The 23,838-nt window shown below is 40.3% G+C and overlaps 1 pseudogene; it reads left to right on the top strand.

Annotated features, from left to right (window-relative positions):
• The first annotated feature begins 272 nt into the window (after positions 1–272).
• The window catches only part of LOC140895942 (dynein axonemal heavy chain 11-like), a 175,709-nt pseudogene continuing 152,143 nt past the window's right edge, over positions 273–23,838 (top strand).

Below are 23,838 nucleotides of genomic sequence, written 5' to 3'. Positions count from 1 at the left end.
GTGAGAGCAGCAACTTGGACAAGTTTAATCATAAGTGTTTATTCCTTTTCAACAGAGTATATCCCTTTAATCACAAATGCATGTAAATATTGAGATGATGATACCATTTGACAAGATAGTCGGATATGTTTCATTTTATTAACACATTAGTCATATTATCCTGCTCAGAGTAATATGTGAATACCAGATACATGTAAGATTAACATAATCTTTTCAGTCAACATTTGTTCTCTGCGGTTTTTGATTACATTATTTTAATTAAGCAATAAAATATGACAGGCGCTGGATTTCAAGGTGAGTATAAAACTTCTCAGTTGGTATTATAAAACATGAGGCTGAAGGCTGAGTGACTTTAACCATTCAAAATGTGCATTAGTAATCACCTTGAAATGCACTGGCTGGAATGCCCTCTGCCATTCTTAAATGGAATTTATACCTTACGTTAAGAGAAACAGACGTGTGCATTTACAGGTTGTTGTAGTCATGGACAGGTCTTCATTGACAGCCAGAAAACTCCAGTTATGTTCAAAAGCCATTCCCTTTTGCCCAGAAATAGGTTTGATTATGACAATACAGTGCAACTTTCAAATATATTCAGGTCACAACTGTCCAGAAAGGAAACTGACTGCTTCTGTCCTCTGTGGAGTCACATAATTAGGCACAAAAGGATGAGATTTTGTATTGGTAAATTTTAGTAAAACTTTGATTTTACTGTATACACTCAAGCTGATGAAAAAATGTTTGTCTATAATAATTGAAATTTACAGATAGATGCTGCTTGAGAACTTATTAGAGCTTATATTTTGACATGTGATATTGACAATTTGTGTTTTGATGATTATGAGCTTTAACTTTTTGAATCTTAGCATCAACTGTCATGGAATGACTGAATGACCAGCCCTCCAGTTGTCTATAATTTCAGGCCATTGTGAAAATTTAAATTGATAAAAATTGGAAAAAATGCTTAAAACCCATAATGTTGTGAAAATTTAAATAATTAAAAATGAAAAAACTTTAAAATCGATGTAACCTGTCAAAATTATAATAAAAGTCGAATTCTATCAAGCCTACACATAATGGAGTGGGTGTCATATTTTAGGAATAATTAAAGTAAATCGGTGTATAGATCCCAAAGAGAAATAATGTCTAAATAATAGGCTCCAAGGGAGGGAAGTTAAAATGTTGGTGTATTTGTATCTGGTCACTAGAAAAACAACAGGCATGTCTTGATTTGAGTATGTCTGTATAGTATTTTGTGGCTGATTGCATAGTTCTTGTTGTGTTAAGTGCCAAAATGCTTGTAATAACAAATGTCTTCTTATTTTAAACAATTATTTAAGTTTATTTAGTAACTTTTAGTTTAATTGCAAAAATCAGGGGTTTATTTGATACAGCTTGGTTTCTGATTTTTTAGGATCTCTTTGACTAGTGTCTCAGGCTGGATAACTGAAACAAGAGGACCGAAGCAGACCTGAAGGTTAGTAGAATTGTGCTATTATGAGATTATTGAGTGGAGATTTTAATTAGAGAAAAACTGTCGTAAAATGTCTTGATCTATGTGTAATTTCCAGTTCCTGACTTATCCAAAGACTACCTAGCTCCCCAGAGTTTAACAAAGCTTCCCAGAGTTTAACTTTCTTACTATTTTTGTTTGAAAGTATATTCCTGTAAACATTTATTTTATTGCATGTAAAATAATCCCCAAAAGTTCATAATTGCATAGGATTACTTAGACCAGCAATAAACACCCATAAATTTGCTGATTCTCCTCTACCTGTTGTGTCTGTAATCCTGGTGGCAGGTAATGTTCGGTGGGTGGGAAGCGAATCCTACCATCCTTTGATACATAGGTTATCTTTGAGAGCATCCCCCTTCCTCATTCCAGTGTGATGATCTAGCCTAGGGCAGACAGGCAGACCACTCTCCTCTCTGATGAACAGAGATACTTCAGGGAACATGAGTGGTTTCCTATTCCGAACCTCAGTAAATTTTGGTTTTGATTCTATTTAGGGAAGAGGCAAAAGAAAAAGTTCAGTTTTGTTGCTCTGCCCATCTTTCCTTTAAACTGTTTTAGAGAAATCATCTGGATGACTAGCTGAACAATTGGAACTTTCAGAATGGTACATTGAAAGATTGATTGTTAACCAGGAATTCCTTGTAGGTTCAACATAAATCTAAAATGTTAAGAGGTTTACTTGGCCCTTTATCAGGAAATTGTGGTATCACAGTTTTTATAGTTTACAATGACATTGGGAAAGGTGTGCTGTATGCACCAGAGAGGGCCCTGAACTGTACCCCTTTAAGGGGTAGGGAGAATGTCATACTGGAATTCTCAAATCCAAACCCATACTGGATCCAAAACTAGAAAGGCGCATTGACAGGATCCAGTTTGGCTATGACTCGAAATGATGGAAATCTCACATGAATCGCTGATGTCATAAATTTTACACCATTTGGAGGCAAATGTAGAGTATGGTTTGCAAAATTCAAGAGCCACAGAACATAACCCTAGTTTAAACCTAATCTGGATTTCATCTGAACAATGCCTCCTCAATCTCTCTTAGTGGTGTGTGTGTGAATGTGAATTGAATATCTGTACCTGTCCAAAGGTAATATCACACCATGGAACAGACATTCATGCATTTTGTCTAAGACAAGATATTGAAGAGAACAATAAGACATGAAAGCATTGGCTTTTACACACCATTTTCTCATTCACAAAATTAAGTAATTATATTCTGGGAAAAATGCACTGACATTGAGTATACGGTATCCAGTCCATGTCACTACAGGTAGCAGCTTGAGTTTAACTAGCCATGTGGATTGTAATTGTCTAAGTATGATTAATTCATAATGTTTGTTAATTTTATGCCTCATATTATGGTTTGTTGTTATTTCATTTAATTATAGTGTCAGTCTTTTTGGGGGTTTTGAGAGCCTTCAGGGATTTTAATCTTCCTAAGATAGTAACTAATGATATCCCTATATTCCTGGATCTCTCAATGACTTGTTCCCATTGCTGGAAGTTCCATGGAAAAGGGATCTGAAGTTGGAACAGATGGTGCATCCGTCCATTGCAGAACTCCGTTTGCAGCCTGAGGAAAACTTTATACTGAAGGTGGAAATAATGGCTTTCTGCTTAGCTTATTGTAAATTTTAAATGGGGTGATTGAAGGCTATAATGATTACTGTTGTTTGATGCCTGGAGGTTTCAACATCTGGCTAATGCCTTTGCTTGCTGCAGCAATAAGCAAAGGCAGTACAGTGCTTTCTGTTTCTTTCTTTTAAATAGATTATATGTTGATTTATATAGTAGGAAATTTAATTTTAGTTTAACTGATTTGCTCAATAATAACATGGCACATATTACAGTACTGTCCATTTCAGCTCTGGTCTTCCTCCTTTAGTGACCTGGATTTTATTACATGCTAGCTTAAGTTTTAATTAATTTGTTAAGCCCTTTGTAGCCCCCATTAGACACAAATCCAAGTGACAAATGCAAGTTAAATTTAGCAAAAGTGGCTTTTGTCCTCCGGCAAGGTTCAAGAATAAATGAATAGGGAGGCTGACACAGCTGAAGACTGGGATCTTGTCAGTGACAGAATGTTCATTAGCCTACCCTTGTTGCTCCTGCCCTATGTGTGGATGACATACTTATGTCACCAATATGACTGGTCTATACTATCCTATTATCTCATTTGGAAAAGAACATTCTCATGTGCTCTCACTAGAGAACAATAAAATTATTTATTTGTCCCTATTTATGCTGTTTCTTTCCTTTTTTGCAAGTCGCTCAGACTAGACAATGGAAACAGATTGATGGGGTTCATTTCAGAACGTAGGTGCATTTTCATACGCTGCTGACCCACTTGTTCAACTGCCTGGCATGTTGTCTTAGCGTGGCATTGCCAGAGCACTACTGACGTTAGACATTCACTCAGCACTGCCACCCTACTCAGCAAAGAACTGAAGCTCATGCTTAACATTAGGCATGTGCTTATGCTCCCTGGCTTTAGTGTGATGAAGCATGTACTAAATGCTATGCTGAATTGTGGCCAGATCATCTAATCTAAAATACAGTAAGAAAAATATTTGAGCAGGATTCTTTCTTTTAAATGTCTGCTGTTTTTTGTCTTTGGTGATTCAAGGTCCAGCAATTAAGTCTAGATGGGTCAATTTCATTCTAGACAGTCACCTGTTCAGGTCAAGGACTACCTCTGCTTACATGACTGCAAAATGCCTGTACTGTTTGTCATACAAATAATGGGGCCAAGCCTTGTAGTCCATACTTTTTTATTCAATCCTTACTCAGGTGAACTCCTAAATAAATAAAGATGCAAGGATTTGGCACATCACTAATGATATTTTATAGGTGGTATCCCTTTATGTCTCAAACATTTAGTATAATGTTTGGCGTGAGAGAAAAATGCATGAAATACTTGTCTATTCATAGTGGGTTTTCTAATTATTTTGTTTTTTAATGAATGTTAAAGTTTGGGCCTAAAACTAGGTGTCTGTTTCCCTTCCATTTATGGAGCTTTATTATTTCAAAACTGTCATGTTATATCTCCAGTTTAAACATGTATTTGTTTTATTTACAAGGAAATCCTGAGGAGGATAGGTTAGGCAGGTACAGACATGAATTTACATACATAGAAATAAATATGAGAACAGAAATCTTCCTAATGCTATTGGATTAAATATTTCTTGTTCTTCTGCTCCTGCTAGATCACATTGACAATGTGTTTCTAATTAACCGTAAACCCAGGGTGTCCAATCTGTAGCCCTCAGGGCTTTCAATTGTGACCTAAAGGACAACAGTATGGAGAAAAAAAATAGTATTTAACTTCAGTGAAGCTATGCTGATTTATGGAAGCTGGGGGTCTGTCAGGATAATGCCCTCTTTGAGGAGTGGTTTGGGGTGGAATCCATCTTGCTGAATACACCGAGCTCTGTTGGGTGGTGATAGCTGGATTGTAACTGTTTGGTCACACTTTGTATTGGATGGGTGGTTCTCGTCCCCTACCTTTCCCACCATCATTCTGGGTTTCTCCCTTAAAAGTACTGAAATTGACATCTGGTGCAGCAAGTTTTGCCTTGACATATATGTCACTGTTCAGGGCAACTGAATCCAGGGGCGTGCGCAGGAATTTAAATGTAAATACTTTTGACGGGGCACATTAAACACACACAAATGAAAGGTGCACGTGACCCCCCGTGCCCCATTTCTTGGGACACCCCCCAGCGAGAAGGCAGCGGCCCTCTCTCCTTGTCCCTGCAGCCCCGGCTGGGAGGAAACAGCAGGATGGCTGGCTGCCAGCTGAGCTCCTCCTCCTCCTCCTCCCACTCCTACAGCTGCAGCCTGCTGCTTCTCCTTCTCTGCTGCTGGAGTCCCAGCGCTGTTGCCTGCTTTGTTGACCCCCACTGAGGTGAGTCAGGGGCTGGAGGCAGAGGCAACACCTGGGACTCCAGCAGGAGGGAAGGAGAAGCAGCAGGCTGCAGCTGCAGGGGTGGAGAGAGGAGGAGCTCAGCTGGCACCCTGCCACCCTGCTGCTTCCTCCATCCCAATGCTGCAGGAACACATGGAGATTTGCGCACCCGCTTGTCCCCCCCTTGTGCACGCCTCTGATTGCACTTCTGTTTTCCCCCTCATGGTCCACCAAGGGCATCCACTCTAGACTCCCGACTGCTCAGCCATCCCTCTCTTGGGCAGAGACCTGCTTCTCATTTCCTTCTGACCAGGGTATTTCCAGGCTGCACAATTCTCTGCCTACACTGTGAATTCTCCAGCAAGTAACTGCCCAAGCAGGCCTGCTGTACCTTCTGTTCAGAGGCTATAAACAGGGTAATTGCCCATTGGTGCAAGTTACCACCCAGCCCCTTTCTAAGCAGGCACATTCATTGTTAAGGTGAAAACACTGCAGAGAAAACATTAAAACAATACATGAGGCTATACACATGATAATCAGCTTACCAGTGATCACCCCAACTCCAACAAGGGCTCTGAGAGACCTGTCAGACCCTAATACTGTTGTTAAGGATGTGAGTATAACTATATTTGTAACTTGTGCATAGGTCTGTATAGCATTTCTATATGATAGGGTAATAATAACTTTAATTGTAACTTTAATAAAACTTGTAAAGTAGACTAGACTTTTTACTGGTGAATGTATGTGTGGTCACTACCTTTGGTCTTTGTGTTCCTAGAGACTCTAAAGAAAGTAGCAAAGATGACTTTCATTCTGTTAAGCGTGAAACTGTAGCCGTCCGAGCCGAACCCACAGTGGTGTAATACTACATTACAAAATTCACTTTAAATAAAATAAAAGACTACACAGGTGACCAGTCCTTCAAACCCCATCAAGGGATTTTCTGTGGTTGCAAGTTCATAACCGCCTTGGCTCGGAATGAGCACACCATTCAATAGGAGAGTCACTTCTGACTGATGAAGAGTTCTGTGTACGCTTGAAAGCTTGTCTCTCTCACCACCAGAAGTTGGTCCAATAAAAGATATTACCTCGCCCACCTTATCAGTCACTTCTTTGTACAATCTGGGGCTCTGATCTTGTTCCCAGGTAACAGGTGATCAGCAGACAAAGGGTGAAGCTTCAAAAGACTGAGTTCTTGCATAACTGGAGGGCATACATTGTTTCAAATAGTCCTTTGATGCTCATAATACTTTCCAGGGTTTACATTAGTCATGTCTCTCTTCAGAGACTTTACATACACTCCCTCAATAATACATAAACAATTTCATTCTTAATACAATTAGCTCCTAAAATACTTAAACTTAATTCAATTAGGTTCGTCCAGGACATTGCAGGAAGTTGCCTTATCTGTCAGAGTATATGGTTTTCCTCTGTAGGATCATAGGGAGGATAGCACAAAGAGTAGCAGTCAAAAGGGGAATTTCATATTCCCACCTGTCAATAAAATAAAAATGTCCTACCAATTCCATGATATAATTCTGCCAAATTAGGCGTCACTTTGACATCTAGCTATGTTGCTAGAGAAATCTCAGAATTACATCAAATATAAAATGATAAATAGTAGAGACTGTGTCGTAGGCAGTTCAGTGAGTTATGTAGCCAGTGGCATGACACATGGTATCACTGCTCCATGTGTACCTGCACTGTGGGGTGATCACTGGTAAGATGATTATCCTGTGTGTAGGCTCTTTTATTGTTTTTAATGTTTTCTCTGTAGTGCTTTCACTTTAAGAATAAATGTGCTTGCTTTGAAAGAGCTGTGTGATAACTTATACCAATGAACAATTAGTGCTAGCTAATCAACCCCCTGTGTCTTCCCCCTTAACTTTGCTATCCGGTATCATGTGTTGACCACAGTGCTGCTAACATTTCAGATGATTCCATATCAGATGCAGTGAATCCAGGGCAGCTGACAAGTTGGAACTGGTTAACTGAGCAGCTCAGTGGGATGCAAAGTAACAAAAAGGAGACAAAAAAGCATAACAAACAAAAAGCATATCAGAGGTGCTGATGGAGGGTGGCTGATGCTGGGGGTGAGAGCAGAACAGCAGCCACTGCTACTGTGAGTGGCTAAACCAACTGATCATCCATTTGTAATACAGTTCTTTAAAACTGGACTGAAATGCAAAGCTTGGAATTATCCTGGTATCTCATGACCCAGCACCACACTGCCAGGTGGTGAGGGAATAAAGATATAAATAATGTATAGCGTGATGAGGGACTTATTAGGATTTTGACACTTTTTTCCCTTTTGACTGCTTTCCTTTCCTCTTTCTGCACTTTGTGTCCCTCCATTGCCTCTCAAACCTTTTCTCTGATTTCTGACACATGAAAGGGCTTTTGGGCTTGATCCCTGTAATGTACATCAGCTATATGTTTTCAGAGCTCACTCTTATACCTGTATTAAGCTGTTCTGGACATGTAGGAGTAATTTCTAACTTAAAAGGGTTTTCTGAGTGATTTAAATGGTGTTATGGTGAATAACCCATCTTGTGTTTAATGGATTTTCATTCGGACGAGGAACAGACATCTTTGAAGTGCTTCTGCAGTAAGAGGTGTCTGTGGAAACATTAATCAGTTTCTGGAATGGCAGTTTCTATGTTCTTACTGTATGATTGTAGAGGGAATCTTTGTTCTGGTACAAATGCAGATGAACACTCTAGGAACAAGTATGGAAGTTATGCTTGGCCTGGTCTTAGCAGGGGTCCCAAGGCCACCCACTATATGTGAGCATGTTTTATATGCTGTTGCTCACCATTTTTTGGCTATGGAAACAGGATCAGCAGTAAATAGCAGCTTAATTCCTGTTTCTTTCTTCCCTATCTCTTCTCATCTTATCTTCCCTGGTCCCTATCCCTGGTATGACCTGGTGGGGAGAGACACAAAAGTCGTATATATCTGGAACAACATGCCTACCCACTGGAAAGCCCATGCCTGAACCACCAGGAAGAGCCCCATTTCCCATATGGTTCATTGGAGGAGGTGGGAAGAGGGGGAAGAAGAAACTTCTCCTGCCTGTGAGAGGAGGACAAGAACATTCTCTCCTTCCTCACACCCAGTTAGCAAGAGCTCTTGCCTCTGTCACAAGTAGCCACACAAAGACCTACAAAGATAAGACTCTGCCAAGTGATGGGGAGGAGAGGGAGTTTTGTTGCTGTGAGGCTGGTGAGTGATGGTAAAGAGGAAAGAGAGAGACTGGGCCTGAGGGAAGAGACAGGTGGGTGACTATGGCGGTGAATCTCACTCTGTGTGTGTGTGTGTGTAGATTTTTTTCATTGCTGACATTTGTTAGGGATAATGTTTGAAATCTTGTCCTGATAGCATAATTCCTGTCAACTCTATCAGTCTCCAGAATAGTAAACTCTATGTAGTAGTAGAGAAAAGAAGGAAAGGAAAATGGATCCCAGTGGTGTGTTGTTACTATGATTAGTTTTCTCAGGTTGGCATCCAGCACTATTAGTGTGGCATAATGTGGGAGGAGGTTTATGGATGGAGAGTATCCTAGTTGCGCTTGACAAAGTTATAACAGCAGCAGAGCATGCCCCTCTAGGTTGAATATGCTTAATGAAGCAGAGAAATCTTCATGGACTATGAGACTAGTGTCCATGAGAGTGACTGTAGTTTGCTTTATGAGGCTGAGTGAGCTTTGTGGCAGATGAACAGGCAGATATGCTGTGGAAATGACAAAGTTCTGTTTCTAACTTACAATTGTGAAAAATCTATTATATTCATTTCAGAAAAATGTGCCTAATTTTTCTGAACATATTCAAATAGAGCTTCCAAAAATAGTCACGAAGACGGCTTTCCTTCCATATGTACTCTCTGATAGAAACCTTGTGTTAAACAGAACAGGACCACTGTAATTTTAGTGGTTTGCTATAACTAGAACTATATTCTGCACATTGTAATAACAATATGGTGATATTTTGCTTGCATAGCTTCCTTTCCTCACCAAAGTGTTCAACAGAAAAAAAATCAACACAATAAAATACCACCCTCCTAAAATACAATTAAATACCCAAATGAGGAAAGCTCATCTTAAAAAAGAGAAGGGGCATCCAGATCAAGTTATAGCTTAGATTAAGTTATTAACTGTAGAGTCAATAGTGATTCTAAACTTTGAAAATCAAATATATTCAGGAAAGTATTGAAACAATTTGGATCTTTCATTTTACTTTACTATGGTCTAAGTGGAAATTTACTACACATAAGTTAACTATAAATGTGTTTCACTGTATTTTGAGACCCCAGGACTTTGCTGTAAATACAGTCGTGATGTGTCTTACTTCAAAGCCATAGCAAGCTTCATTGCTATGTCTTTCATTCCTTGAATTTATCACATACTTGAATTCCTTTTTGGTAGTCACTGCCATCAATCAAGAATGATGATAGAAATGTACATCCCTGCAAAGTGCAGAGAAAGAGTATAATAAAGGCTGTGCAGTTGCTACTGTGAACAATTGCGTTGTGTACTTATTCTGAGTTAGGGATGGCTAAAGCTTTTGGGTTAATACCACTCATATCTGGCACAGTTAAACACATCTGAAGTTTCCCATAATTTGACAATGTTCAGCTCTTCTTGATGATCACATCTCTAGGGTGGTTCACCACGTTAAACTGTTGGGCGAGAGAATTCTTGTATCCTTCCCAAACTTTATCCTATCCCCACTGAAGAACACATTCAAGGAATAATTTTGTGAATGGAGGGGGAAATGAAATCCTGAATATTAGTTTGTTTCTTACAGTCCCCTAATTATCTAGTGATGCCAGTAAAATGTGCCAGCCAGTGTATCAAGTTTATCACTCATTGTCGTTAATTTTTAGGTCACACAATTAGAAGAGCTGCTAGCTCTGAGACCCCCACAATTAGGAATGGTGGAACAGGGAAAAATCAGGTAAACTACACATTTAAGTACCTCCTCAAAACACCTGTTCTGCCTGCTAATTGAGAAAAAACTATTAAAATCTGTTTCATGTGTTGGGCTCAGTCAGTGGCCGCTGTCCTGTTCAAGCTCTGTAGTTGCTGAGGTTACTCCCAAGTCAGAGAGAGGAAAAATGTAACTTCCCTGTGGCTGTGTTCTGTCTTTTAGATCTTAAAGATGTTGCAAAAGACCTATTCTAACATGAAGCTGAACCCATTCTGGAATGATATTAACCCTAAAGCTGTCACCACAGATGAACTTTTGGGGTGTCTTTATCCATCAACAAGGGAATGGGAAGATGGTATTGCCAAGAAAATACTCAAATGAAATAAGCCAAATTTAAGATTTACATTGTTTACATGGTTAGGGTAAATGGGAACTTAATTTCATTCTTCAATAACTGGAAGGCTTGTTCTTATCCACTGTGAGGGAACTTTCTGTCATAGCCTCTGATGCCCCCAAATGGACTGTGCTAGATGAGATATTGACCCTATGTGGATTGAATCATTAAACACGGTAATGGTTGACACACAGGTTTGTGTGTATCAAATTACTAATAATCCTGTTCTGCGGAATACAAACATATGTATCATAGTCTTTCAGAACACCTTTCCTTTAAATCAATGTTACAGACTATACAATGAAAGTGGTCTCAACAAGAATTCACTTATGCATTTAATTCACTTACTGGGGAGAGATTAATATGTGTGTGTGTATATGTGCAAATATATATATATTGATTACGGTGTAGAAAAGTAGACAGTAGTACAAAAGTACAAAACTTACATAGTACAAAAGCAGTCTACATAAGTAGACCCTAAGAGCCAAATTCATGGTCGATCTCAAACTGGGTATTCTGCTCTCTCTAGATGCATGTTTGGTGTTTTCTGGAAGGTGTCTGTCACTTTAACAGAAGTAAAATATAGAGTAAAAGTGTAAAGGTTGTGGTTCAACCTGGAAAGAGGGTGGGGCTGAAAGCTGAATTGTTCAGTATTTTTTGTATAATCTTAATTGATTAAAATATCACCTTTTGTTCACTACAGAGGCAGTCTTTCTTTATGATGGATACAGCAGCAGGAGAGCAAACTGTTGGAATTGAGATACTTTGTGAGGATCTGAAAGGAGATTTTTGCCCCAATTTTTCACAATAGTAGAAACTTCCTTTAAATCACATTTTCCTAACCAGCACCTAGAATAGCTCTTGTTAGATTCTAAGGGTTCCATTGTGACTTTTAAGCCAGAGCTCGCAGTAGGAGATGTGTAGAGATGCACCGCTCCCAAGGAGCTCTTGGAGGAATTGTGCCTGAGGACAAATGTGATCATAGAAGTTAAAAATGGAACAGACCCATAAAAGATCATATAGTCCTTCTGTCTGCCAATGTAGGATTTCTCCCTCCCTTATACTCCTAGTCTTTTGTCCTTTCTAATTTTAAAAGTCTCAAGTGTTGGGGTTTCCAGCACTTCCCTTGGGAAACTTTTTACTCTTTTTTCCACTATGGGAGAGTACACAACAACAACCACTATTGCACCTTTTACTATGATGCCGTCTGAATCCCCTGGGACTGGCTTCTGCCAGCGAGCTGGTGCAGAAGGAGAAGTGAGGAGCATAGCTCTTCCTCGCCAAGATCTCTACTTCCACTAGACTTTCCTGTCGTCCACATACATTAGATGCTCAAGGAGTCGTATTTTGACTGTCCTCAGCCATCATCTGGCCATTAAGGAATGTCTCATTTTGTTAAGTGTACCAGCTGAAGTGTAATTAACCATCACCTAATGCTAAACTATATAATTTAGTGAGTTCAATTTGTGGTTAATTCAGAATGTGTCGTCCTGATTTTCTGGGTGGTGATTATTCTGCCAACCAGCTAAATTGTCTTAAATGTTTTGGGGGCATTTTTGTTTTCTATTTAAAGGCTGATGAAAATCCCCAAATGCATTATTGTTGCAGTGAATGATGATATTGCATCAATTTTGATTACTTTTGATATTTCAGTCTTACAACAGACTTCCAAAAGCTTCAATTATCAAACAATTTGTAACACCATTGTAGTTAGTTATTTAGCAGCTAGTGAATGGTCAGTTTTTTCAAATCTGTAGTGTAGAACCCAATCCTGAAAAGAATAACTCACATGCTTAAGTTTAAGGATGACCCTGTGGACTTTGTATAAAGAATGTCTGCAGATCTTTAATGAAAAACTCTGAGTTTACAAGGTCCACAGGATAAGCCAATAGCCCTAAAATAAGTTAAGATGTTCCTGTAGCCTCTAAAGCATCATATGCAGTGCTTGCAGACTTTGTAATTTCTATGGATGTAGGATGACTCATATGATGAGCGCAAACAGGATTTGGTTCCGTAGTGAAAAGTGTGGAGTTTGCAAGATGTGCAAAACCTCAAATGTTGATTCATAATATTCGTGGGAAAAGAACTTTAAAATTGAAGACTCCTTAAGGATTACACTACTCCTGTGGGGATATTTACTAGTTTTCTTTGAGGATCAATGTATAAAACAAGTTAGAAGTCTTTAACCTAAGTAATTTTGGTTATTAGAAGACAAAATGTAGTTTAAAAATGTGGGGTTTTTTTCATTTTTTGAAAATTGTTCTAAGATTGACAATGAAAAATAGCCCATTTGATTACCCTCAAACTTAAGAGAAAAAGGGATTTTTCTTTAGCCTGAGACTGGCAGAGAAAATTTAGACCAAAGAGCTTTGTTACGTAAGTTAGGGGGAAAGGGAAAAAAATCAAGGTTGGTAAGAGTGGAAAATGTCTTCCACTAGTTACAGTTTCCTTGGACCCATGATATGAGAAAGAACTGAAAAGTCATTCAGACACTTGCGGTTCTTTCAATGTTCGTAGTACAGAATATCTATGGTGAAAAGGTCTACCTGTTAAACTGACAGTTGTTTGTGGTGATGTAGACGTGTTTTTCCCAGGACATGAAAGAGACCAGGTAGGTAAGGTAATACCTTCTATTGGACCAACTCTATTGGTGGAAGATACAAGCCTCTGAGCTACCCAGAGCTCAAAGTGGCACCAGAACAACAGATGCAAAACCTGCAGACATTTCCACTACTATAGTGATCAATACCCCTCACAACATGCCTTTCAGGATTCATGGGTCACACACATGCTTATTACAACATGTGGTGTACCTCATCCAGTGCACTAAATGCCTCACTAACAACTATGCGGCTTAAACTAAACAATCACCATAAAACACGATATCACTTGTGGGCAAGCATTTTTCACAAAGCGGTCATTTCCTGGTGCAAGTGCTAGAGGAGCCAACTGTGGGGGGCGCTTTTCTTGACCTGCTGCTCACAAACCGGGTAGAATTAGTGGGGGAAGCAAAAGTGGATGGGAATCTGGGAGGCAGTGACCATGAGTTGGTTGAGTTCAGGATCCTGACGCAGGGAAGAAAGGTAAGCAGCAGGATACGGACCCTGGACTTCAGGAAAGCAGACTTCGACTCCCTCAGGGAACGGATGGCCAGGATCCCCTGGGAGACTAACTTGAAGGGGAAAGGAGTCCAGGAGAGCTGGCTGTATTTCAAGGAATCCCTGTTGAGGTTACAGGGACAAACCATCCCAATGAGTCGAAAGAATAGTAAATATGGCAGGCGACCAGCTTGGCTTAATGGTGAAATCCTAGCAGATCTTAAACATAAAAAAGAAGCTTACAAGAAGTGGAAGGTTGGACATATGACCAGGGAAGAGTATAAAAATATTGCTCGGGCATGTAGGAATCATATCAGGAGGGCCAAATCGCACCTGGAGCTGCAGCTAGCAAGAGATGTCAAGAGTAACAAGAAGGGTTTCTTCAGGTATGTTGGCAACAAGAAGAAAGCCAAGGAAAGTGTGGGCCCCTTACTGAATGAGGGAGGCAACCTAGTGACAGAGGATGTGGAAAAAGCTAATGTACTCAATGCTTTTTTTGCCTCTGTTTTCACTAACAAGGTCAGCTCCCAGACTGCTGCGCTGGGCATCACAAAATGGGGAAGAGATGGCCAGCCCTCTGTGGAGATAGAGGTGGTTAGGGACTATTTAGAAAAGCTGGACGTGCACAAGTCCATGGGGCCGGACGAGTTCGATCTGAGAGTGCTGAAGGAATTGGCGGCTGTGATTGCAGAGCCATTGGCCATTATCTTTGAAAACTCGTGGCGAACCGGGGAAGTCCCGGATGACTGGAAAAAGGCTAATGTAGTGCCAATCTTTAAAAAAGGGAAGAAGGAGGATCCTGGGAACTACAGGCCAGTCAGCCTCACCTCAGTCCCTGGAAAAATCATGGAGCAGGTCCTCAAAGAATCAATCCTGAAGCACTTGCATGAGAGGAAAGTGATCAGGAACAGCCAGCATGGATTCACCAAGGGAAGGTCATGCCTGACTAATCTAATCGCCTTTTATGATGAGATTACTGGTTCTGTGGATGAAGGGAAAGCAGTGGATGTATTGTTTCTTGACTTTAGCAAAGCTTTTGACACGGTCTCCCACAGTACTCTTGCCAGCAAGTTAAAGAAGTATGAGCTGGATGAATGCACTATAAGGTGGGTAGAAAGCTGGCTAGATTGTCAGGCTCAACGGGTAGTGATCAATGGCTCCATGTCTAGTTGGCAGCTGGTATTAAGTGGAGTGCCCCAAGGGTCGGTCCTGGGGCCGGTTTTGTTCAATATCTTCATAAATGATCTGGAGGATGGTGTGGATTGCACTCTCAGCAAATTTGCGGATGATACTAAACTGGGAGGAGTGGTAGATACGCTGGAGGGGAGGGATAGGATACAGGGGGACCTAGACAAATTGGAGGATTGGGCCAAAAGAAATCTGATGAGGTTCAATAAGGATAAGTGCAGGGTCCTGCACTTAGGATGGAAGAATCCAATGCACCGCTACAGACTAGGGACCGAATGGCTAGGCAGCAGTTCTGCGGAAAAGGACCTAGGGGTGACAGTGGACGAGAAGCTGGATATGAGTCAGCAGTGTGCCCTTGTTGCCAAGAAGGCCAATGGCATTTTGGGATGTATAAGTAGGGGCATAGCGAGCAGATCGAGGGACGTGATCGTTCCCCTCTATTCGACATTGGTGAGGCCTCATCTGGAGTACTGTGTCCAGTTTTGGGCCCCACACTACAAGAAGGATGTGGATAAATTGGAGAGAGTCCAGCGAAGGGCAACAAAAATGATTAGGGGTCTGGAACACATGAGTTATGAGGAGAGGCTGAGGGAGCTGGGATTGTTTAGCCTGCAGAAGAGAAGAATGAGGGGGGATTTGATAGCTGCTTTCAACTACCTGAAAGGGGGTTCCAAAGAGGATGGCTCTAGACTGTTCTCAATGGTAGCAGATGACAGAATGAGGAGTAATGGTCTCAAGTTGCAGTGGGGGAGGTTTAGATTGGATATTAGGAAAAACTTTTTCACTAAGAGGGTGGTGAAACACTGGAATGCGTTACCTAGGGAGGTGGTAGAATCTCCTTCCTTAGAAGTTTTTAAGGTCAGGCTTGATAAAGCTCTGGCTGGGATGATTTAATTGGGGATTGGTCCTGCTTTGAGCAGGGGGTTGGACTAGATGACCTCCTGAGGTCCCTTCCAACCCTGATATTCTATTCTATGATTCTATGAAATCACTTCAGTATTTCACCAGTAACATCATATTCTTGTATCAGTTGTAGTTGATTAGCAAAGAAGTGTGCTACATGAGCCTTATGTATGCAAAAACTACATTCATTTTAAAACATCATGGAATTGTGACAGTGCATTCTGAAAGTGATTTTCTGTTTAGATTTTAACTCTAGGAAGTAAAGAATGTATTTCATTAACAATATCAAAGCAACTAAATGTTTGTTATTGACCATCTTCAGTAAGCAACTCCAGCCACAGTCTCCAGAGCTGTCATCCTCTGTCTCAAAACACTGGACCTGGGCTGGAGTCTGTGAGTATGATTATCAGATTAATAATAGCTTCAGATTAGTCTTTTAGCAAAGGATTGTTTAATTATTGACTGATCTATATCTTCAAATTTAAAGCAGATTAAAGTCAGAAGGCCCAAATCCACATAATCTTCAGTGAAATTATTTCCAGATTTACAGCAGTATAACTTAGATCAGAATCTGGTCCCATATGTTCTGATTCAAAAAGGCTAGATTTTGCGTAGCTGCAGTGCATCAAGAAGAGTACTGACAAGATCGTGCCTCAAAGAGATGCACAAAATCTCCATACTGCTTCTGGTGCATGGGCAATGAGAAGAACAATCTTCTCCATATATTTGATTGCTTCTTCAACCCCGCTCTTCAAACTGATACAGGAAGGAGATGGCGCCATAGCATGATACCTGATGCATGATCCTTCCCCAAACTTTGCACTGGTCAATGGTGCTCCCAACTGCCCCTAGTGGGGATAATAGCTAAATGCCGCAATTTGGGCCTCTGTGTGTGTGGGTATTATGACGTTCTGGGGTGCAGTCCAGACCAGTGAGGGGCTGTCACCCTTGCCCTGCAACCTGGGGTGCCTCACAATGCTTTGCTGCTGTGGCTCCCACCTGGGTTGCTCACAAACACCCTGCCAGCATGCAGGTCACACCCAGAGTGTCTGTGTATAGCCACAGCCCTGGTCCAGCAATTCTAACCCCAGCAGCCCATCAGCAAACACCAGCCACACACTGGCTTCTAGCAGCCATGGTTGCTATTTGCAGGGTGACCCCAGCACACTCCAAGTCTCAAATTCCCCCTGCCACCCCCACCCCAAACGTGTTCTGCACTGTCCAGCCCTCTGTGTCCTGGTCACTTCAGATATTTTAGGGCCATTGCCCCTCTAAGGGAATCAATATAAAACAGTCTGTTACCCCCACAGTTCACAACACCAGATTAGTTTTGATTAAAGAATAAAACAAGTTTATTTCCATACAAGAAGATAGATTTTAAGTGAGTACTAGTATAAAGCATTAAAGTCAGAAATGGTTACAAGACAAATAAAGATAAAACACTAGTACTAAAACTTAACAAACTAGACTTGGTTCAAGGTGAAGACCCTTACTCCATGTTTCCAAGAACATTGCTGACAAATTCTGACGCTAAGATCTGCTCCCAAAGTCCAACAGCTGTTTCTTTTGTTTTCTTAGCTGAAAAAGAGCGAGAGATGGATAGGGGGAGAGAACCTGAGGTGTTTTCTCCCCACTTTTGAAGTTGTCACCCTTTGAAATGCATTTTCTTGAGGTTTCAGAGTAGCAGCCGTGTTAGTCTGTATTTGCAAAAAGAAAAGGAGTACTTGTGGCACCTTAGAGACTAACCAATTTATTTGAGCATAAGCTTTCGTGAGCTACAGCTCACTTCATCAGATGCATTCAGTGGAAAATACAGTGGGGAGATTTATATACATAGAGAACATGAAATAATGGGTGTTACCATACACACTGTAATGAGAGTGATCTCTTAAGGTGAGCTGTTACCAGCAGGAGAGCGGGGCGGGGGCGGGGAGAGCCTTTTGTAGTGATAATCAAGGTGGGCCATTTCCAGTAGTTGACAAGAATGTGTGGGGAACAGTGGGGGGTGGGGGAGAATAAACATGGGGAAATAGTTTTACTTTGTGTAATGACCCATCCACTCCCAGTCTCTATTCAAGCCTAAGTTAATTGTATCCAGTTTGCAAATTAATTCCAATTCAGCAGTCTCTTGTTGGAGTCTGTTTTTGAAGTTTTTTTGTTGAAGAATTGCAACTTTTAGGTCTGTAATCGAGTGACCAAAGAGATTGAAGTGTTCTCCGACTGGTTTTTGAATGTTACAATTCTTGATGTCTGATTTGTGCCCATTTATTCTTTTATGTAGAGACTGTCCAGTTTGGCCAATGTACATGGCAGAGAGGCATTGCTGGCATATATCAAATTGGTAGATGTGCAGGTGAATGAGCCTCTGATAGTGTGGCTGATGTGATTAGGCCCTATGATGGTGTACCCTGAATAGATGTGGACACAGTTGGCAACGGGCTTTGTTGCAAGGATAGGTTCCTGGGTTATTGGTTCTGTTGTGTGGTGTGTGGTTGCTGAGGGATACCCCTAGATTCCCGTTGTGAGTTTGTAGTCATGCAGCCTCATGGTGAAAGAGGTTTCATGCTTGTGTTTGCTAAGATGCATATCTGTTTGTTCCTGCCCGCCTTCCTTGCCAAAAGAATAGCTGCTTGACTGGTGATTGCCCATCACCTTTGATGACAGCTGGCTTGTCCTTTGTCTTTGAGAAACCGGTTTATCCAGACTTGTTTGATAAATGTATTTCAGACCTAATTTCATCTTATATTTATAACTTTACATGCAATGTTGCAACACACATTTCATCATGATATTATTGACCGGTAAGTTATTAATTTTCAAATAATACCTCACAAGGCATATTTTGTACAAAGATTATTACAATATTGGTTACCATGTGAATACAAGGATGCATTCAGCCCCAGATATACTCAAACATGTAGACATATCTGTATATATACTGTACATGTCATAGGCGTGAATTTGCCATGATAGGATATTTTGTGAGTGTATTCTCTAATTTATACATGACTCTTTTGGTATTCTGTATCATTTCATTGTGTAAAACATTTATGGATTCACTGTCTATGAAGTATACACACAGACACTTTAATAGGAGTTGCGTGGTTACATTTTTTCATGCTGACTTGAATATTCACCCCCATACTGACTTTGTAACCATAACGCCATGCTTCATTGTCCCTTTAGTTCAATATGCCCTGTAGCCACACATTATTTACAACTTTCTCTGATATTTATTAGGATTATTTACCACAGCTGGGCATAGTTCACAACCAGAGGACTCTTCATGGAGTCAACAAGAAGAGAATTATTTGTCACTGTGTGATTTCTACTGTAAGCTAATATTAGAACTGGATTTCTGTTAGTAAGTTAAAATGTAAAAAGAACTTTGAGCCAAGCTTATACCTGGAGCCAGGAATGCAATTCCAATGACTTGCCCCTTCTTATACCAGGTCTGGATTTGTCCTACTTAGGTTTTCTGCAAGTAAATAAAACAAAAGCACATTTTATCTGTGATGCAAATGTGCAGTCACAAATATTGCTTGACTCAAAGCTATCTGTTGATAGCAAAGACAACAGAAAAGATGTATTGAGTCACACAATTGTTGCTGGTTGATGACATTGTCTGCCAGCTTTATAGCTGGTTGAAAGTGAGCCAACACAGGCAGCTCCATTTTTATTTGAATTTGAAACCAGTTTTCACAGCTAATAGGACGTGAAAATTGTATTGTATCCTGTTGGTACCTTTGCTTTGGTTTGTAGTGGACTGGTTGTTGTTGGCAGGTTTCAAAGTAATCTGAGTGGTAATAGACTTTTAAAACTGTGTTAATGTCTTATTTGAGGATTTAATTCTGAAAAATCCAGTTCACTGATGTGGCAGGAAAGCTGCTAATTCAGCAGGACTACATAACTAATACTGCAACTACCAGAGCAGTGCTTAGATTAAAATCCCTACAGATTGTCTGCAATAGTCGAGACAGTGGTTCTCAACTTTTAGGTTACACCCCTCCAGGTGTTCAGCAGCAGTTGTGTGGGAGGGGTAATCACTCAAGCAAAAACCATCTGGACTATTGAGTAGGAAATGCTGATATAAAAGAACTAGCAACAAAGTGAGGCAATGCAGCAAATTGCATGTCCAATCCTGAACAGTGCTGAGGATTGTCAAAACCCATTGAGAGTTAACAGTGTGTCACACTTTGTGGTTTCCAGACATAACTCACTAACAATATATGAAGTTGAACATGTTAAACCAGAGGAGAGTAAGTAAATCCCTCTTGGCCAAGTTCTGCCCTCAGATGTGAGAGCAGGGTTTTCAGCAGTAGAAGTTATTCATGCTATCAGTGTAAATTCTTGATAGCTGACATTATTTTTATTTATTTCATTGCTAGTTTTATTTCTGTAAATATGCAACTAGTTGGATTGAGACTGGCAAGGCAGAGCCTGAAAGAACAAATCTGACCATCCTGTTTGTCACATATGTTCCTTATTGTTTGGAGAAAGTCTGGCACAACTTAAAAACTATCACGCCAATTCCTGAAAGCCGCATGGTCCAGGTGACAACAACAACAGAATCTTCACTCTGCTGTTTTTCATCAGTTCTGATTTTAAAAAGAACATTTGAATATTTCACAGTTGGTGTGGTAGAACCTCATTGCAATGAAGCAATGGTTTAATGTACAGCATTTTGTAGCTATTCCTTGCATCAAAAAGAAGATGGCACCATTCTTCATCACTCGTTGGTGTTGGGCTGTCATTGGAGGGAGTGCAATATGTGCCTTACCGAAGTCTGTTGCTGGTGTGTTTATTCTCCCAATGCTTGGGACGTTCTTTCTGCTTCAGGCACAGTGACTCTGAGAGCTGATACCAGTGCATGGCCTCTTTCACCTCACTTTACCATGGACAGCTCTTAGAGCCACAAACTAGTCCCCACCCTCTCCAGTTAAAAGTGTCAAGGCACAAAGACTGATCACTAACACAGCAGGTCCAGTTAAATATAATGGTAATAAAATATCTTATGGAAAACAGATAATGTTGCTCCCAAGAAACTAAGTGTACAGTTCCATGGAACACATAGCACACGCCTGTCTGCAGTCAGGTATGTTCCATGTATGAATCCACAGAAATTGCTGTTTTTGGCTGACTGCAATGGTAGATATATTTACAATCTTTCATCCTTTGTTGGGCATCTGCATTATGACTTTCTATTATCTACCCAAGGATTTTAGAATGTGTATCCTTTGATTTAGGGGTGTGCACTACTCCTGATATTTGTCTATGTATGTGAAGGCCTGATTTTCATTCTTATTTGTATTATTTATTTAGTCTGGATTTGCAAGTTCTGTGATATGATCTTTAACACATTATAAAATCCATTAAAATAATGCCAGAGAGCAATAGAGGAGTGTGATGCTGTCACTAATGATAGGCGCTATTCCTGGCATGTGGAAAAGGTCAATTTCCATTGGCTACATCTCAACTGAGCCTGGGATTTAGCAAACAGTTATGCGTGCAGGCAGTGTGACATGTGTAGTACATTAACATGCCCTTGCTTAAAAGCCCCCTTCAGTGAAGTCACTGTTCCTTCTTCCTTTCACCAATACTCTGGAGCTCAGTGATCATTTATTTAATGCTACAATTTTTTCTTGTGTAAATAAATCTTCTTTATCCCCCACTAGCAACCAAATTCCAGTGCAGAGGCTGGCAAATACATGGGAAATCCTCCTGCATGCCATCTAAGAATACCCAGACTAATGTCCAGATAAGTAGTCTTATTACATTGGCAGACGGTCTGAATATTAAATAACAATAGCTGTTTTACCTAAAATAGTTAGATAACCAGGTTTCATGTTGTTTTAATTACATACCACCACAGAATGAAACTTCAGCCAATGGTAAGTTAAAGTATGTCCCATCTTTCCCATCTCTTATTGAGTTTCTAGGATAGTCTCTTGTCAGTCCTATCCATTTGTATTAGTAAATTCTCTCTCTTTCGGCTTTCCACCAGCCTGTCACTCAGTATTAACCAGATCTACTTTTGGACAACAGGGCTGTCTCTCTAATATTAATATAATTCAGATTTGCCCGTTTTTGCACTCCTATCCAATGAATGTTGGGGGACATGAATATCTCCCAAATAGCCAATGTCACTTAAGCACCAAAACTGAATTATGACTCCCTCAATACCTGTGCTGAGTTTGTATAAGTACATATTCCTATAACATACACATTCAATATAAGTGTCTCTAATTTAAAGCTCTACCTTTTACTGCCATTTCCTCTCAGTAATAGTGAAGAAGTGTCGCTTGTCCTGAGCCCAAAGAAGACTGTTATTTCTTAAGAAATAAGATGAAAATGTTGCCCAACCCCTATTTTTGGATTTGGGATTAATGAGATCAATCCTAAATGAAATACTTTGGCGTTTTCAACCCAATTACCAAACATCAATCCACATTATAAACAGCATCACATGGCTCAGTTTGCTGGATTTAGCCAAAAAGCATAGAGCAGAAGTAGGTAGTTGAAGAGAAAAGTCTTTCTATCAGTGTGATGGTAGAGTTCATTCCTTATTTTACAACACCATACCTGACTTACCCTTCTCCATCACTTCACCACCACCACTTAACTGTGAGCTGCTTTTTCAGCACAGGCTGTCCTTACCGCATTATTTAACTAGAATAAACCAAGTAAAGCTTATACAAAGTGTGATTAACACAAGCAGCCATGCAATCATATTACTGTAGCTCATGTGGAATCCCCATCCCTGGAAGCTTTTGAGAATGAGATGGACAAACACCTGTCAGGGACGGTCCTCAGCTCTGTGAGCTCGACTTGATGACTTCTCAAGGTCTCTTCCAGCCCTACATTTCTATGATTTCTGTGTCTTTTCATCCCATATTCTCTAATGTTCAACTGTCATCACGTGCCATGCTTAGGTAGTGAATTCTCTGGGAAGAGAGTTTCCTTGTTTTCCATGTAAGTCACATTTTAAAGAGTCAATATCTATCCCAGAAGATTTAATAGAGATAGAAATGAGCAAGAAATATACCAGATTGTCACCTAGTGTTGCTTCATAACAAGGGGTGCATGTTAGTGTCATTTATGTTCAGTTGTTTTTTCTGTGAAATATCATTGTTTCTCTTCAGCCATCAGTTTCTTAATTAGAAATTTTAATATAATTTGTTCAGTACTATTACAGAATAATGGACATCCCCGACATAAAATATTATTGTATCAGCCTGTCCAGGTTCTCCAGAGTATTTTGCTAATTTGCTTGTTTCTTAACATGATCCCATTTGCAGAACATAATATGAACATTTCCTTTTTGTATCACGTGAGAGTAGTTAGAAAACAGCCCTAAATCTATATTTAGGGTCCAACCCTGCCCTTACCAGATGGGAGCAGAGAAGGAGAGTGGCCCTGGCCATGTTTCTGGAGCTATCCTGTCAGCGCAGGGCACGATACTACAGGAGGACCTGTGAATGTTGTTCTTTTGGAAAGAAGCAGTGTGCCCTCTCCATACTGCTGACAGCAGCCATTGCACCCTAGCTGACAGACCATGTCTCCTTAGAGCTGTGGTGCTCTGAGCTGGCATTTACTGCTGAATGCCCTTTTCCTTGCCTAACACATCCCCACATCACCGGGCAGGATTTGGCTCTAAGATCACACCACTTAAAGAAATGATGTCCTCTGTGTCAAATATCTATCTGTACAAATCCTGGAAAAATGCTTGGGAGACTCAGAACGTTTATAACAAATGACAGCATTCCTTTTTCAAATGAAAGTCCATTGTTCTGCTCTAGAATCCAGGAGAACTCATTACAGTATGCGAGTGTACCACATTTTAATGGGAAGGAAAAGAAACCAGTGATTTTTGTGATCTGATGCTGCAGTTTGTCAGA

This window comes from Lepidochelys kempii, chromosome 11 (assembly GCF_965140265.1).
Source record: "Lepidochelys kempii isolate rLepKem1 chromosome 11, rLepKem1.hap2, whole genome shotgun sequence".
Taxonomy (NCBI): domain Eukaryota; kingdom Metazoa; phylum Chordata; order Testudines; family Cheloniidae; genus Lepidochelys; species Lepidochelys kempii.
Note: the sequence above shows the minus strand (reverse complement) of the source record. Positions and strands in the feature narration are given on the sequence as shown.